This window comes from Manis javanica, chromosome 2 (genome assembly GCF_040802235.1).
Source record: "Manis javanica isolate MJ-LG chromosome 2, MJ_LKY, whole genome shotgun sequence".
Taxonomy (NCBI): Eukaryota; Metazoa; Chordata; class Mammalia; order Pholidota; family Manidae; genus Manis; species Manis javanica.
The window spans coordinates 107,203,652-107,209,651 of record NC_133157.1 but is presented as its reverse complement, the minus strand read 5'-3'; the positions used below and the strand labels follow the sequence as shown (position 1 = coordinate 107,209,651).

Genomic DNA, 6,000 nt, shown 5'->3' with positions numbered 1-6,000 from the left:
TTCTCCTTTTCTCACTCTCCTCTTCCAGTGCTAACCATTGGCACAGGTTTGTATTTTATATACATGTGTATGCAAATATTCATGTACATATACTGTACCATAATAATTTATTAGTATTTTCACTGAAAGGAATATTGAATATTGGTATGTAGCCCTACATTTAAAAAAATTTAATAATGTATTTATTCATCTATCCTTGGCAGATCACCTTTTTTGTCTTGTTCCTTTGAAAGGTGGTGTCGTATTCCACGGCTGGTCTGCTTCATAATTTATTTAATCAATGCAGCTTGAATGGGTATTTAGCAGTTTACACATTCTGCTTTTTTGTATCTATGCACATATGGGGATAATTTTAAGAAGTAGAAAGTTTACCTTTTCTTCCTTGGGTCTTGGACTCTTCACAAAAGTCAGCAAAATACAGAGATCACTTAAACTTATGGATTCTCCAATTAGCTTGGAAAGCTAAACCTGCTCCTGGGGGTCATTTGGAAACCTTCCAAAGCATTTTTGTTTATATTTGTTTGAAGAGGACAGAATTGGAGTGTGCAGTGTTGGTAAATGCAGTTTGTGTATGATTGTTAAACAAATGCGAGGCATAAAGTGCCTTCTAAAGAATATATGAATCTATAAGGTACATTAAAAACAACCTTTGTTTTTGTCCTCAAGAAAATAAAAATAATCTGCACGATGGCATTTGCCTGAACACACACACACGTATACCTCAGAATTGCAATTGCTTAGATTAGAGAGATTTTTATATGCTATTTGTATCAGCTTTAAATTTTGTAGTCACGGAACCATTGTACCATCAATTTTCATTTCTTTTCATTTTACTTTGAAGTGCACTGGTTCCAAGTTGACTAAGTCACACATTAAGAATAATTTAACATTTCATATTGCAGAAGAAAAATACACTTCTTTTTCCACCTTGGTGCATGTCCTTTTCTCTATTCATTTATCACTATCAAACTGAAAAATAATAAAATGATACAGCATTTCATGTCTAACCTTCCCACCTCAAACACCCAAGATGGAAGCTTGTGAGTATATACAAGCTCCTCCCAATGGAGCTTATCATCTTAGCAAAGACATCGAAACAACTAAATATTTTTGAAATTTTATTTACAAATAATGTTTGTATATTTGTAATATTTTTAAAAGAGTATTTCATGCTAGAAACAGGCCTGTGTACAAACAATAAGCCAAGATGAAGAGAGAGAAGTACTGTGTTGACAAAACCAATATATCTTCTTTAAAGACAGAAAGAAGTATTCACTGATCTTATAAGCTTACACTCGCCTGTGAATGCTCTTGTAGTCTACTCCTCCTACACCTCTTCATGTCCCAGCCCCACAGATTGCTCTTATAGATGCATTGTACACTCTCATTTTAGACGTCGGAGACTCCAGAATTTCTATGCACAAAGAATTACTTGGTGGCAACCCTGTAGGGACAGGAACCTGAAGCTGGATTTACATTGCTCTTTATGTAACATTGAGAAAATATTGATTACATTAAATAATGCTCTACTCTTCACCCACACCCCAGCAATACCACTGCTTTTAGAGTGAAAAGAGAACTTAGAATCTGCTCTGATTCTGTCACTTCATTTACGAGGCTAAGGCCCAAGGGCTGAAGCTAATTGCTCAGCCTTGTGAATGGCAGGGCTGGTCGCTCATCTCTCATGCCTGTCCTGATATTTATGAAGTATATTCAAAATGACAAGTAATTACCACAAACTTGGTATCTGGTTTTAGAATTTGTTCTATGCTTATTATCTAAATGGTGCTATTTCTGGTTTTCATCAGTGACTTTAATTTACTTTCAATAAAATCATTCATACAGCAAAGGCCTGATTTGGGGGATACATAGTGTTGAGAAATACTCACTTTTTTACTATTTCTCACTGCAACTCTTGTGAACTTTTCCTAAGTGTTGTGATTGAATTTCTAGGTGTTCTCTCTGTTGCATGATGATTGATCATTTGGATGCACGAAAAATAGAACCTCAGCAAAGATAATTAACTAGTTTGTGGTAGGTTTTCTTTTAACAACATTAAAAAGGACTTTCTAAGGAGAAGCTGTACGATAATTACTCTATCTACAATGGCAGTTCAAGTTTTGATTAATGGAGATTTGGAAAGACTGGCAGGATGGAATCTAAAAGCCCTTCTTGAAGTATAATGTCCCATCTTCCCATTAGTATATCTTCCTTGTCTTTACTATGCCTGAAGAGAAGAATCCATATTGTCTTAAAGACATACTAATCACCACATAAATACTGGCATGAAGAACTTCAGTGGTTGCTTGCAGCACCACCAACAGTTGCTTCTGGAAGTGGATGTCCTCATACTGATGAGTGTAGATGCTGGTGTGAATGGTGTGACATGGAAATGGTTGTTGTATCTCTCTGTGCAAAGGTGGAGACATGAAAAACCTTGACCCTTTTGAGGATGTGCAAGATTTTCAGTAAAGGTGAGCAGTGCTGGCCAAGAGAACTTTCTTCAATGCGGAAAATGTTTGATGTTTGTGCTGCTCAGTACAGGAGCCACTTGCCCCATGTGGTTATTGGGCACTTGAAAAGTGGCTGGTGTAAGTGAGTAGCTGAATTTAAATTAAATTAAATTTTAATTCACTTAAATTTAAATAGGCCACAAATTTAAATATGACTAGTGGATACCATATTGGTCAGAGCAGTTCTAGAGCACAGAGGAGTGGATGAGGGTAAAAAGAGATGAGGGTGGCATGAGCTATATTAGCAAGTACGACCTTTGTCCTGTAGGTAACAGAGAGAAACTGAAGCTGGTTGATGGCTCAGGGCCCTGAAGTTGGAATAAAAGAATATGGTCAAGGGCACAGGTAGAGAGGTTGGCCACAGGATGTTGATCACTGAGTGATATCAGAGGCAGTGGGGCAGGATGGGTATGAGAGAAGCTACATTTTATAAAGGCAAGGAGAATGGAATGTAAGTCATGACAAATGAAGTCATTTTCTCCCAGGTAGCAAGAGACCCATTTGTCTACTGAAAAGGAGGGAAGGAAGGAAAGTGGAGCACTTGAAAGAGGTAAAGAGCAGAGTAGGGTTGGTCTGAAATACTGTTTTGAGACTGGCTTATGATATGTGACAGGAATTTGTGGTGCTGAGACTGAGGGTGTAACTGAGGCTGAGGACTGTGGCTTTGAAATGGCTTTAAGCTGCAGTTCCAGATGGGCTTATTATCTGGGGTTGGGATTTGAGGTTTAATGTAGCAGGAATCCAAGGCTGTAGCCCCAGACAGTCTGCAAAAGGCCTGGGGTGCAAAGGAATTGGGTAAGGGGTGCTTCAGATAATTGATGACTTGAGTTCAGGAAACACCTAGAAAAACCAGTTAGATCAGAGAGTAGAAACTTGGAGCTGAAGACATCAGAGCCATGTTTATAGAACCACAAGATCCAGGTGTAGTCTTGGTGATCAAGGTTGAAAAGCATTAGAAGTGGAAGTCTTTGGAGTTGAGGTGTTGAGCATCATCTACATTAACAATGAACAATATGGCAAGACTTGAGATGGCAAGTGGAGACATGAGCCAGATGTCATTAATGAATGAGACAAGTTATCAGGACCTCAGGCATAAACATACAGAGAATGGACAAGAAGGTAGAATAGTAAGGTGACATGAGTGTTACAACAAGGGCATGGTGACAGAAAGGCAGAGCAGTAATGCCAACTCCACCTCTGCCCCTGGAGGTGAGTGGTCTCCAGCATCTAGGGCTGGTGGGGAAGCAGTGTCCTTTAGAATAGAGACAGATTTCAGTTAAGGAAGGAGATGGAGTAAGTGTTAAGTGACCAAATTGATATGGGTGAGCTTTATATAATGTGCATTAAGAGTTCAAGAATGCCCATGGGTTATATAGCAGTGAGGGGATGGGAAGAGGTGGAAGAAAGTATAGTGTAGGGACCCAAACAAGGTATTTTACATTGTGAAGTATTTGCTAGAGTGATATGTAGTCATTTTTCTGATTTTCACAATGATTTAGGGAAAAAAACCAGCATTTGGACCCCATCATGGCATGGATACGGGGCAAACAGACTTAGGCACAGGTGTGGGATGGAACTTTACATTTTTTCTCATCCAGGACATGGCTATGCATTCAGAGAGGGAGGGTGAAGAGGAAGAGGATTGTTCTGCTTTTCTGACTGTCTTTAGAAACAGGATAAATTCTCAGCCTGGGATGAATCAGACGAAACTATTCACCTAAAAGAGAAGGATAAATTACATTACCCTACAAGTGCTTTTACGTTCCAATGATTTTGTGAATCTAAGCTAAATTAGCTCAGATTCTTGAGTATTATAAATATAGCAGAATATCACTGTAACATTTTTTGAGATTTCATGGTGACCTCATTTTATACAGTTAAAAATCAGAACATGTGGTCCAGTAATAGAATGTTATCTAATCTCTAAACTGAATAATATGAAACTACATTTGGTCAAACATGGAAACCCACTGCTTTATAGAAAAGAATAAAATAGAGTTATACTGGAATTGTCCCAGAAAAGTCTAAGATACATGGCCACTACACTTAGAAGTGAAAATAATTTATCAGGTGGATATTTCAGTAACTATGTCTTTCTGGATATAGTTTAAGAAATTCTGATCTAGAGAGCAGGATGTTCCAGTGAGGCTCCCGTGAAGCTGTACAAATCCAAGAAATGAATGACATAACTCTTATTGAATAATTTAGACTTTTATTCTTTACTTTAAGAAACTCTGGGCTTATTTTTCTCCTGTTTTTCTACGTAGTCATGTCTTATCCAGGTCCTTGTTTTGTTAACTGCTCAGAAACACATTATCTTGCTTAAAATGAGGAAGCCTACGAGAGTAAGTTCTCTCTGCTTCAGCGTTGTGACTCTGGGAAAGCTCCTCCTGCAAATGACAAACAATTCTCCACAGCTAATCCTATTCCTCGGGGTGCAATGTGGTTCTATACACTGAAACGTTTTAAGAACATTACCCAGCTAGGCAATAAACATACTTATAAGGGCTATGGTTAGTATGCTGACTCAAAGCAGAAACAGCATCATTTTAAGTTGCCACATCGTCATTCATTTATCTCAAGACCCTTGCAGGCTTTTAAGGTCTTTTTCCCCCTCTATGGCAGTTTGGTTTTATAAGAAGAAAGTCTAAAAATTCAGTCTGTTCTATGATCTTAAAACAGAGTAAAATAAAACAAACAAGAAAACTTTGATACGTCTGTTTCATGAGGACAAGGCTTCTCCATCAAGAGCTCCAGCCCAGCCTCTTCTAACTTCTGGCATACCTGGAGTGACCTATGACCTGTGGCTGGGAACTGCCATGCACAGAAGCCACTTTTTGGAGAAAAGGACTTCAGCTGGAGTTGTGGGAACTGGAGGAGAAGGAAAATAGAAATATGAGAGGGGAACCAAAGGAGAGAAACCCTCCAGAGGAGGGGAACAGCAAGCCATTTCCCATTACTTCTGAAATCTCACATAAAGAGATGCTTCAAATACTTACTGTTGGCAACTTGGGAGCCTTTTCTGAAGTTTCCAGATATGATGAAGGGGAGGTAGGAGTTACAGTCCACAGAGATCATTGCAAGTTTCCCTGAACTCTTATAACTGTCCCAAGTTATTGTTATTACAGCAAAATAGTACACTAGATATGCCAAAATTCATATAATAACAGATCATTTAAAAATGCCAGGAGATTTTTTATTTAAAAAAAATCATGTCAATGGAAAAACCACTGAGATCAGGGACAAAATGAGAAAGCTAGTCCAAGGAGAATATGAATTGCTGAAACCATTGCTTTCTCTGAGAACATTTAGAGAGCCTCATGCTTAGAGTTTTCTCAAAAAAGAGTTTTAGGGACCGTTTACTTTCTAAGAAAAACAGTGAACAAGAAGAAATAAGCTTAGAAGACTCAGATGGCAAGCAAAGCAGTTTCAGTCTCAATTTTGAGTAGGAATGAAAGAGAATTTCCCCCAAGATTTCAAGGTCACA

The 6,000-nt window shown here is 38.3% G+C and overlaps 1 protein-coding gene across 1 annotated transcript in view; it reads right to left on the bottom strand.

Moving 5' to 3' along the window:
• Positions 1-1,150: 1,150 nt before the first annotated feature.
• Positions 1,151-6,000, bottom strand: part of LOC108405600 (uncharacterized) — a 108,967-nt gene continuing 104,117 nt past the window's right edge. The window contains exons 6-7 of the mRNA XM_073220178.1: positions 5,298-5,384; positions 1,151-4,230 (exon numbers count right to left, since the gene is read on the bottom strand). The gene's annotated coding sequence lies outside the window, so the exon portion shown is untranslated. The remainder of the gene's footprint in view (positions 4,231-5,297; positions 5,385-6,000) is intronic.